Below are 12,737 nucleotides of genomic sequence, written 5' to 3'. Positions count from 1 at the left end.
ATGGTTTTAATTTGCATTTTTCTGATGAGGCCCATAGTTGTACAACTGTGTCCAGAGTGAGAGGCCAAAGGTAAATGCAAAACACTTCACCCAGAGCTCTTGCAGATACAGCAGCTTCTCTGGATAGCTTCATGGGATTCTTTGGAGGATTAGATGTGATTATCATACAAAGACCCACTCAGTACATGTTCTGCCACACTGTAAGTGATCAGTAATTGGTAATTGTTAGGTGTGATGATAATGAGAATGACTCCCTAAAACTTTTAAGTCTCTTGCCTTAATATCTTGGTAGAGTCCTACAAGTAAAAGCAACATTCATGCTCCATTTTCAGTCTCTATTCCTAAATCTAGTCCTTACCTAAAAAAATCCATGCATGTCCCTTCTAATACAAGAAACAAGATAAGCTCTTTCTATATACAAAGAGAAGAATCATCTTTGACTTTATATAGGAGCATTTTCACCCATAACTAACCAAGAACAAAACACTAGCAAGGATTCAAAAGAACAAATAGTGCTAAGTGACATTCCATACACCTTCAACTAAGGTTGAGTTATTTTTTTACTGGAAGAAGATTCAAGTATCAGCCATGTGGGATCGAAGCTTGCCCAGTATTCCTGTGTACCCCACTTGTAATGAGATCCCCTGGCTTATTTCTGGGTTCTGATTCCATGCAGACCCACAGGATGAATAGTAATCTCCTAGAAAATTAACCCAGGAGCCAAGAGTTACACAACAGAACTCCTCCGAGAGTCCCTTCCTAATCATGGAGTTTAGGAAGCAGGTCTTCTAAAGGCAAAGCAAACAGGACCAGAAGGACTCAGTGTGATTAGCACTTAGGGACCCAGCCAGAGTCTAGTGGAATATAAGTGACCTCAAAATCTCTGAAGGCTAGCCTAGAACCTAATAAGGCTGAACTTGTCTTTTAGCAAAAACTGAAAATCAGGTTTCATGGCATTACAGAAGTCTTTTGTAATTGTTTGATTTGTTCTAAAATACAAAAAAGAACAGACAGATTCCACACACTTAAGAAGATGGGTGGGCATTTTTTAGTCTGAGGAGGCTCTGTCCCAAAGGAAAATCATTCTGTTATTTATTGAAATAGTTCATGTAATCATCAGACTCTTACTAAGTTGACCCCTCCATCCATAGTTTCTTAGATTTGTTTTATTTAAAAGTGAAAAAAGGGGAGAGGAGAGGAGAAAGGAGGGGAAGATCAGGGAGGGGAGGAAAGGAAGGAGAACGAAGAGGGGAAAGAAGAGGAGGGAGGACAGGAGAGGAGTGGAAATTCTGATAACAAGGCACCATCATTATTTTTTTTAACTGCACAATTTGTTTACACACAAAATTTAATTACAGAGACTTAGCCTACCTTGAATATTTTAATTCTTTTAACATACAGATTTTGTTTCTAGGCAAAAATGTTGCATATAAAAAGATTGAAATGTTTTGGCATGTCCATGGTTTCTATAATGATTTCTTCCCTTTGCAAATGGTATTTCCTTTTCACCCTCAAATTGTGTTTCCCCCTCCACTTATTTTTCTTTTTTCCTCTGCTAGGAATATTGGCTTCATGACTAAGATTTTGATGCATGAGCACATTTCAGTGTTCTTACTCTCCCACAGGGTTTTTATCCTTCTGGAATGTATAAATCATTTTGAAAGCTCCTTTCTGTTCTATGCCGTGCTTTTGAGATTATCTACTGGTGTGTTCCTTACACAGAAATGCCCCTAGGGCTCAGTCACAGAGAAGGCCCAGTCTTGGGTGGCAGAAGGGCTGCTGTTACTGTGCTCAGTTGTACTCACTTCTGACTGGGTAGAGACTCAAATAGCAACCAGTGGGTAAAAAATAAATAAATAATTAAATAAATAAAGGGTTGGTCTTCTGGGGCTAAAACAGTTGTTATATTCACTGATACACGTTCCAGCTGCTGAGAACTCACCCCAGCCAAACTCCACTGGTAGAACGGACAGTTCTTTGGTTGCATAGTGCCCTTTGTGACCTTTCTTCCCTTCCCAAGGTGAACATTGGTGCTCATTGTAAGTTTTCTTCTGTGTCGAGCTACCCAAAGGCCAAGAAAAACTAGCAGTGGAATTTACTCCCACCTCCCATAAACCCATCCCTCTCACTAGGACTTCTCTCACTTCTTAGAACAGTAACAGCCTTGTACTTTCCATCTGAGTCATGAGTTCCTCCACACTAACAGTTTGGGATTGCTTCTGCACCCCTGAAAGAGAAGGGTTGAAAAGTGAGACAACTAGGTAGTTGCTCTTAATTGATGAGGGACTCTAAAACATCTCCAGGTATATAATCAAGTGGAGGAAAATTTAGGTTAGAACTCTCAGGTTGAGTAACATGGTTGGGGAGAATTGAGAAGAACACTTGGAAAAATTGTAAGCAAATGATACCTACTTTGTGTGGTATAGATGGTCACTGAAGTATACTTTGTGAAGGACAAATCCCAATTACTACAGGACTTTTATTTATTTTCCTTTTTGGGTGGGAGGAGCTAAATGGAGAAATGGGTTTTCCCTCATGCTTCTTGGAAAGGAGAACTGATAGCTCCCCCACAATTATGCATAATTTCTGATCAACAACAGAGCATATAGATACCAGAGGTTGCAGAAGATTACATCCCCTAGTGACATAATATAGTTTGCACAAGTACGCACTATAATGTTCACACAATAACATCACCTAAAAATACCCTTCTCCGAATGTGTCCCCATTTTTAAATGAGGCATGACTGTAAATACAAAACAATAGGAAAAGAACATTGATCGGAAAGGGCTACTCCTGCTCCCATTGCCCTTTGAATCTAATCCAAATGTGCGTCATAGGCAATAAGCTAAATTCTTTTCCCATTTTTCTTCCTGGGTTTATGTACCTGGCCCACTGTGTTAGTCAGCTTTTATTTGTTGTAACCCAAAACGCTGACAAGAATAATAGAGGAGGAAAAGTTTATTTTGGCTAAGTTCCAGAGAGGTTCAGTTCATGTCAGTCAACTCTGTTGTTTGAGGCCAAAGGCGAGACAGAACATCATGGTGGAAGGGCATGGCAGAGGAGTGCTACTCCACTTATGGTGGCCAGAAAGCAGAGAGAGCAAGGAGAAGGGATCACAGCAAAGACAAACACTTCCAGTGACCCACTTCCATCAGCCATGCCCCACAGACCTACAGTTACCACAGCATGACTATTCCCTGTGAAATATGACTAGTGTGACAGATGAACAGAATTTTTAATGTTACTCAGATTCATTTAATTTAAGTGGTTATAACTGTTTAGTTCTAACCCATCCTTTCTAGACTATAACTTAGAGTTGCAGCATCACTCTCTTTAATGTGTGTCTATCTGATTGCTATCTCTGTGATCTTTTAATAAAAACTATTTTAATTATAAGTGATATGTTGGATTTTACTTGGGTGTTTGCTTCCTTATTTTCTAAGATGAAGTCTTTTCCAAAACACTCACAGTATTTCTGTGAGTTAAGTTGTGTTTCCCATATTTAAATATTTGCTAAATCCCTAGTGGCAGTTTTTTAAAAGTGCTAAAGTTCTCTGACTTTATTCTATTGTTTAAGTAGATGGTTTAAACCACCATCTGATAGGTGGTGGCAAACAGAATCCCTCATCAAATTTCCAGCAAACTGTGTGCTTACAAGGGGGAACGCAGGGCAGGATGGGGCTTTGTGTCTTTTCTTCCTCATTCTGAATTTTACTCCATGTGCGTGGTGCCATTTTTCAGCACCAAATCATCATCCAGTTCTCTCCACTATTCCAAAGAGATCATCTAGAGCCAGGAATATCTTTGCAGACTTCTGAAATTCTAGGCTGGGGGAAGACCAGAGTTCTTTTAAGAACTGGCTATCTCTTTCTTATTTCTGTCCTGTATCTTTGCAATTTCTGCAATGAAACAAGACTTCTTAAAGAAGCTTTTGAGAGATCAAGGCTGGGTATAGAACTCCTGGACAGGTGTGAACTTTTCTCTGATGGTGCTTTCAGGGTCAGGTCACGAGGGATTCATACCCTGTGCCTAACAAGGGCATTCTCTGATGACTATGGACATGCCTTCCTCCAGAAGGAAAGTCTCTCTCCTGAGTATGAAGGAGTCCCCTTCCACTGCCATCAGACCACCTATACTGCAACTTTTAGGTGTAACCCACTCCCTCAATAATCTCTGGACTAGTGTATTAGTCTGGTTTCCAAAGAAACAGACACAGATATTTATATATAAAATTATAAAAAGAGATTTATTCATTTGGCTCACACAGAGACTGAATAGTCCCATGATGGTTGTCTGTAGGTTGGAGAGTCAGGGAAGCCTGAATCTGCTCAAGCCAAGAAGATGAAAACCTAAGAATGAGAAATAAGGCCAATGATGCAGTCTGAATCCAAAGGCCAAAGAACCTGGAGTCTGATGTCCAAGAGTAGCAGCAGGAAAAAATGAAACTTCTCAAGAAGAAAGAGAGAGAAAAGAAGGAACTTCCTCTTCTGCTTTTTTGTTCCATCTGGGTTCCCAGTCTATTAGATAATGACACTCACATTGGAGTGTTGGTCTTTCCCACTCAGTTCTCTGAAATGTCAATCTTCTCTGTAAACACCCTTATAGACATAAGAGGATATATGCTTTACCAATTTTCCAGGCATCCCTCAACCTGTCAAGTTGGCAACCAAAATGAACCCCCCTCCATTAGTAACTACTTGCATATCTTCAGACCTGTCCTTTGCAGAGGGTCAGAGGGAGTAGGATAGGCAGGGCTGTTCTGAGCAGGAAAATGCAGCAATAATGAGAAAGTGAAGAGTAATCAGACCTCCTTTAACCTATTTTAGTATTGGTAGCTGTTACCACCAGTGTCCACTCTTTCCCTTTCTCCTTCTCCATGCAACTACTCTTCCATCAGTCCAGGGGTCAGAGACAAAAGGTTTCTCCCACATTCTTCCTCAATCTAAATTCCCTTGAAAGCAGACAACCACAGCCCACTTGTGCAATCAGAAGTTAAATATCAGAGCTGAGCCCAAGAAGAAGAGCTGCAGAAAAGATGAGTCATAAACTAAAGAAGAAACATCTCCTTCTCCAGTTCTGTTTCCTACAGTGGTCCAAGTCTGTGTCCAATTTTTAAATAAATACTTGTGCTTTTATATTTTTAAATAATAAAATGTGGCATCATGTGGTGGAAAGGTAGAGGACTTGGAGTTAGAAGGCACTGAGTGCACTGTACCCATTAATGAATATAATTTTTTTTAATTCCGCTTCACTAGCCAAAAAAAGTAGTTTTGATCCCCTTATTTATTTATTTTGTGCAGACTGTTATTGAGTGAAAAATGCCATTTACATTGCTTTCAGAAGCATCAACCCTCCCCATTTCCACCCGGACAATTTGTTGCTCTTTCATATGTGTTCTTAAAGTTCTTTGTGGGAAATTAAATTAATATAAGGTTTTTTTCACTGTGCTCTCATCACTTGTTTCTGTCACTGGAGTCATAAGCTTTGTAGGAGTAGAAACTTGTTTTTCTCATTATTATTCACCTTGCTCTATAGAATGGGTGCTAAATAATTCTTCCCTTTATGGTTGGAAACCTACTATTACAATGCTCTATGCTTGGATTTTCCTCCTATGTTTTGATCAGTTAGATACACTTGCTGTCTTAGATCATTCACAACACTGTAACAAAAATATCTGGGACTGAGTAATTTAAAACAACAGAAATTTATTTTTCTCATAGTTCTGGAGGTTGTAAAATCCAAAATCAAGGAACAGGCAGGTTCAGTGTACAGTGAGAGCTCAACTTCTGCTTTGAGGATGGTACCTTATTGCTAGACACTCCCAAAGGGACAAATAGCGGATCTTCATGTATCAGAAGAAATGGGAGAACAAAAGGGGCCTGTCTTGTTCCTCTAGCCCTTCTATAAGGCTGCTAATTCCATTTTGAGAGTTCTGCCCTCAGGACCTAATTACCTCCTAAGAGGCTGACTTTGTAATACTACCACATTAGAATTTAATTTGCAACTTGAATTTTGGAGGGGTCCTGAGACATTCAAGTCATAGCTCCTACTGTTGTTCCTGTCCTTGGCATTCTGTCCTTACCTCAAGACAAGCATAGTCTTAAGCAGGTCCACAGTGGAAGGATCATGTGGGTCTGTTTTTCCACCTACACTGGATTTTCTGCAAGCCAACATCTCGGTTGTTTTAAAACCTCTCTCATCCCCAGTGTTGATTTCATCACTTGCACTGATTAATCCCTTAGCAACCCAAACCCAGAAGCACTAGAGCTTTTAACAAAAGGTCATGGAGTTACCAGGAAAATTATTCCTATCCATACTAGGATATAATCTTTGAAACTTACTTAAAAGAAATGATTTTTAAAAATAGAGTGATAAGACATCAAGAATCAGAACATTTCCTAATTACACTGTTGGCTAAATGAAAAACAAGCCCATTATAAAGCTAGAAAAATCCTTCTACAATTTTTAGATTTTAAATTATAGTACAGCAAAAAAGTTCAGCCTATTTTGTTGTTGGGGCCCAAATACTTAAATTTCTGACCCCCTAATTTCCCAACCCCTCTTTCTCTTATGAGAAAGACAGTGACTGAACAAGAAAATGGACATGAAAACACCAACCCCCAGCAAAATAAAAATCTTGATTGAGCAGAGCACCTAGACTTGAAAAATGAGAAAAGAGGGAAAGAAGCAGATGAGTCTGAAGAATAGATAAATGGTAGATGTCAGATGGATCCAGCTTTTTAGAAACTCATCTTTGAAGAGAACAGGAATTCCAAAACAGCATAGCAATATAGTGTAAAGAAGGCAGTTACATTTATTGAGGATTTACCATAGGTAAGCACTATGCTAAGTGGTAGTCATGTGCATTATTTCACTTAATACTTCAATTTCATACTGTGTGGCAATTTCAAACAGTCTTCAAATATAATGCCCCTACTTGATCCTTCAAACAACCTTGCAAAGTATGCATTTACATCCCTGCTTTTGAGGTTAATGGTAGAAAGGTTAACTGATTTGCTTCAAGTTACACAACAGTAATTGACAGGAATTGATACCAAGATGGACCAGCTAATTCAAACTAGATATGCTTTTCACTATACCATCACCATCTCTCACCCTTAATCCTCCTGAAAGACATATTCTCCCCATTTTGAGTCATCTCATCTCATCCTGGACATTCTTTCCACCAAAAAGTCTTCCTTCATTTGTGGTATTGCGCTCCTATAATCCCAGCTGCTGGGGAGGCTGAGGCAGGAAAATATCAAGTTTCAGGCCAGCCTGGGCAACTTAGCAAGACCCTGCATCAAAATGAAATAAAAAATAAAAAGGGCTGGGGGATAGCTAGTGGTAGAGCTCCCCTGGGTTTAGTCCCTAGTACCAGAAATTTTTTAAAAAGTCTTTCCTAAATAAATTATTGATACTTCTCCTATTAACTCCCACATTGTAAGTTTGTCTCTGCCTTGGCAATGTATCCAAATCGCCATTCCCTAGTTTGCCTCCCTTGTCTCACAGTACAACCTTCAGGAGAAACACTGCTTCTGTAAGCCTAGTGCCTAGAGATATCTTGACATAAGACGTACCCCAGCAAGTTATTTGTTAAATATAAAATTGAAAGGCATAATGAGCACATTTGTAAATGCTTCTTGATGGCTCTGTGAGTTGACAATGAGTGTCCATTGCTGTCCTGTCCTGTGAAGCACCCAAGTTCTAAGATGGCAGGTTTTGCCCCTTTTTAAAAAAACTCACAGACATTCCTGCTTCAGAAATTTCATGTTTCCCTTTCATGATCTTTTTGTCTTCTTGTTTTTGTGATATCATCTGTCATATCGCTAAGCTGTCAGTATGCAGAACTATAGCAAAAATTTTTCTTTCTCATGTGCCATTTCCAAACTGATTGAGTAAGTAAAGCAGATGAAAATATAGAACTACCTATATACATATAGAATTGTCTGTAAAGTAACACCAGAGAAAGAGAGAGACAGAGAGAATATTGCATACGGGTCAAGACTACAGACTCCCAGTGTTCTAATTTTGACTCTGCCACTCACTAGATGTTCTATCTTCTCCATGCATCTATTTCCAGAATTGTAAAACAGGGTAATGACAGAATCTAGGGAGGTAGATGTCATTCTTCCCATCATTATAGGGTTTAGAAAGGTTAAGTAAACTGCCGTGTAGTTAGTAAGTAGTATAGCTGCCAGCCTAACATCAAACCCTGTATTTCTACTATGTCACAGAATCCAGGAAAGAAAAATATCCCCACAGGGATGTAGGTATATGTATACACAGATATATGTACATCTACATGGCTCTACACAAATGCCTACATATTATTATTAGTCCATGTATCAAAAGTATACTGCATGCAAAAACCTTGCTAGACACTGAGGCTAGAGTGGTAATTAAGGTATCACAAGCCCCGCCTTCTAGAGAAGCAGAGGAGTTCAAAACTGAATCAAGTAGTTACAATAAAGTGTGATAAATCTTATGATGGGATAAATATGTGATAATATAGGAACACACATTGGTGGGTTCTAACAAAATAAAGGATTTGGGGAAGAGTTACCAGAAGTAGAGTTTAAGCTTAAAGTCTGAAGATTCAGTAAGAGTCCATTGGATGAAACTCTGCAAAAAGAGTGTGGGAAAAGACCATCAAAAATATATTCCAGGCAGGAGACACAGCAATTGCAAAAGTAAGTGAGAAAATCATTTAAATTACAAAAAGTTTAAGGAGATGGGTCATAGACAGGACAGCAAGTAGAGAGATGGTAATAATCACATAATAAATGAGTTTATAGCCACACCAGAGAGTGCATATTGTAAAGGCAATGAAGAGCATTTGTACATCATTAAGTAAGAGCAATGACATGGTTTTACTTCTCATCCAGAAAACTCACCTTCCTACCAGAGGGGAAAACAGATTATAAATGGGGGAGACTGGTTTGCAAGCTACTGGGAGACTAAAGAGACAGGCCATGGTGGACTAGGCTGGAATGGAAGAACTGTTGATGAGAGAAATTGACTGATCTGCGAAATTCGTAGGAGGTAAAATTAATATTTTTTTGGTGAGCCAATGTCTGGCATAGGCAACTGGGTAGACAGTTATCCAATACAAGGAATGGTGACAGAGAAGGAACTGGGGAATAAAGGAGACAATAAGTTGCATTTGGGGCATGTACAGTTGAAGAGCCTGCGAAATATTCAGATGGAGCTATCTAGGAAATAATCACAGACCTGGAATTCGGGAGTGTTCTGAGCTAGAGATGTATTTAAGAATCATAAATATGTAAATGGGAATGTTTAAAGTGGGAATAAATGAGTTTTCCCATGGAAAAATGTGCAGAAAAAAAGAAGTGCACCTAGGATACAATGCTGAGGAGCAGCTAATGAGATGGGATACTGTGCGTGGATCTGAGGGAAGTACTAACAATAAAACGAGCCATCAGGAGAGCAAGATAAGGGAAGAAGAGGGGCTCTCTGCACCAGGTTCCAAGGTCTTTAATGATAGAGGGGTGCTAATGTCCCCTGGTAGATAGGAGAGGGAATGGGGATGTTAAGACCTTCAGATTTAACTGTAATTGGGTTTGAGATCCAGTAGCTACTGTGCAGAAGAGGAATGTGCAGAATGTTACACTCTTCCTCTGACCCTCTGTTTTCTTATCTTTCATGCCCTGGGACCACAGAGAATTCAAATCAGAGTTGCTGGAGACCTCTACCCATTCCAGAAGGCTGCTGTCTCTTCTCCCAGCTGCCAACATCCTTAGAATGTTCCCTCCAAATTGGAAGATGGTAACAAAGGAACAGAGGAAAAACAGCAGGATGTTCTAGAAGATCTGTGACTAGACTGAAAGACTCATATTAACACTCAAGGGAAGGGGGCATGAGTTGATGGTCAACCCATGAGTCACATGATGTTATGACCAATATCCTATATCACAACCCTATACCAGTATCCAAGGTATCTCAGAACAGAAGTTTAAACACAAAACATTCTCATCTTCTAATCCTATCCCTGTGGAGATGCTGGAAATATGGTTAAGTGGGTAGTAAAGGTGAGGTAATATGTTACTCCTCAAAGTAACAAGGTCATCAGTGACCTCCCACCATGCCCTTTTGCCATTATGTCCTGTTACACTTTAGACCCAGAGCAATGGGGTCAGTCCACCATGGACTGAATCTCTGAACCATGAGCCCTAAATAAACTTTTCTGCCTGTAAGTTATTCATGTTGGATATTTTGATCACAGTAATGCAAAAACTGACTAAAACAGATGGTCGCTAACATTTTTGGCCTGCTATCTTCTTCAGAGTTTGTTAAGGGACCCTAGAAGCAGCCTTTCTACCCTCAATCAAACGACAAATTTCTCATCCTTCTAGTCACACATCACATCCCACCTCAGTCTAATAAAGGGCCAGATTAGGGACTGGAAACATGCTAAGGTTTGGATAAGTGTCCCCCAAAGGTCCATGTGTTGAAGGCTTTGTCTAGCCCATGGTGATATTGGGAGGTGGTGGAACCTTTAACAAGTTAGAAATTTTCTGGTGTTATGGGGTATGTCCTTGGCCCTCCTCTTTATTTTTTTCACTTCCTGGCAACCATGGGGTAAGCAGTATACTCTATCATAGGCTATCCTCATCAGAGCCCCAAAACAAGGGGACAACTGACCATGAACTGAAACCTCTAAAGCTGTGAACCAAAATAAACCTTCCCTCCTTTTAAGTTGATTATCTCAGGTATTTCTGTTATAGTAATGGAAATAGTATAACGCTGTGGTGATAAGATATCTCCATCCATTCCCATTCTTTAATTTTTCACAAGCTGGAAAATCATTCAGATATGGGGCAATGCTGTGAAAAGAGTTTCCTTTATGGATGTCTTCTTGTGCTGGAAACTAAACAATCTGACTCAGTACCTAGAAGGCAAGTAGGAAAGGAATCAGCGACATGGCAGGATGTTTTGTTAGAACTGAAATTTCATATGCTACCTTGCATCTGTGAGCCTCACAGGGTCCCAAAAGCCTAGCCATGAGTTATCTTGCTCTTGCCAGATATGCCTGCCACCCAGTGGGAAAGGTTCTCCCCATCTAATAGTTCTTGGGCTACCTGGACCACTTAGGAAAATGAGACTAGCAACAAGGTTATGTGTGTCTTCTGAAGGCAGGGTATGAAAAGGGCAAGACTCTGTACTCCCATATCAAGTAACTGTCTGGAAGATGTGGTAGGGTCCTCCACAGAACCCAGGCATGTGCCAGGGCTGGCATTTAGATGTCTGCCTCACTCAAACATCACAATATCAATGTGTCAATGACAGTGTCAGTGTATGACTCTGACAGCATCAGAGGGTCAATGACAGCAAAAGAAGCCATAACAACCATTCCTAGGAGACTGCAAAAAAGGCTATCAATTAAAGTAACAGAAATTTTTCTCTAACCCTTTCCTTCCTCACTTCAATACCTTGAGGAGCTAAGTTATGAAGCAATAGAGAAATTTCAATGCCAGACCAGTGATCAATCTAATGCCAATCTCCAAGTTGCTGAAGAAGATAAACAGTAGACCCTCATCTTTTCCTCACTGCTTTCAATACAAATAGCTGAAGAAGGAGGAACATCAAGAGAACATGCCATTGTTCCCATTGGTCTTCATACCCTGCAAGGCACAAGTTTAGACATTGCCAAGGCTGGCAGAGAAAGTTAGAAGGGAATCTCAACTTTTAATAATTAAAAGAGAGAAAAACATTATGGAATCTGTTGAAAATAGCAGTAAGACACAGGAAATAGAAATTCTAAATTCCACAGAGCCTAGTTGGAAACAGAAGTTGGAGAAAAAAAAATCAAACTGTTTATATCCATCCAACTGTGTTAAAAGTGATCAATAAGCTGATTACACAGAAATAGGATTTGTCAAATTGTTTAACTCTCAATGGAGTTCACATAGTAACATATAAGGATTTTGTTCAACCTTCAAGAGTTAGAGATATACACACATTTTCAAAACTGTGTAAATCACATATGTAGGGGACTGTTCTGCCATTTTACAGGTGCTCAATAAACATTTGTTAAGTGAGAGCAACTGCATGGAAGACATTGGGGGTTGGCAGAAAAGAATAGGGGTAAGCTATGAATGAGGATCTCAGTTGTGTTATCAGCTTTTCATCATTGTGACCAAAATACCAGACAAAAACATTGGCTGGGCATGGTGGGGCACACCTGTAATCCCAGCAGCTCAAGAGGCTGAGGCAGGAGGATTGCAAGTTCAAAGCCAACCTTAGAACCTTAGTGAGGCCCTAAGCAACTTAGTGAGACCCTGTCTCAAAATAAAAATAAAAACTAAAAAAAAGAAAAAAAGACTGGGGATGTGGCTCAGTGGCTAAATGACCTGGGTTCGATTCCTGATACCAAAAAAAAAAAAAAATTAAAGGTGGAAAAGTTTATTTGGACTCACAGTTTTAGAGGTTTCAGTCTATGGTTAGCAGACTCCATTATTCTGGACCTGAAGTGAGGCAAAATATTATGGCAGAGGGTGTAACAGAGGAGCACTGCTCAGTTCATGGCTGCCATGAAGCAGAGTAAGAGAGAAGTCAGGGACAAAGTACATAAAGGGCTTGCTCCCAGTGACCTGCTTCCTCCCGCTAGGTCCCACCTGCTTACCCAGTGATTTATCTCAAATTAATAATCCATCAAATGATTGGGTTACAGTTAGCATAATTGAATCCTTTTACCTCAGAACATTCCTGCA

The sequence above is a fragment of the Sciurus carolinensis genome, chromosome 1, assembly GCF_902686445.1.
Source record: "Sciurus carolinensis chromosome 1, mSciCar1.2, whole genome shotgun sequence".
In the NCBI taxonomy this organism is placed as follows: Eukaryota; Metazoa; Chordata; class Mammalia; order Rodentia; family Sciuridae; genus Sciurus; species Sciurus carolinensis.
The sequence above is the reverse complement of the archived record's forward strand: the minus strand, read 5'-3'. Positions refer to the sequence as shown.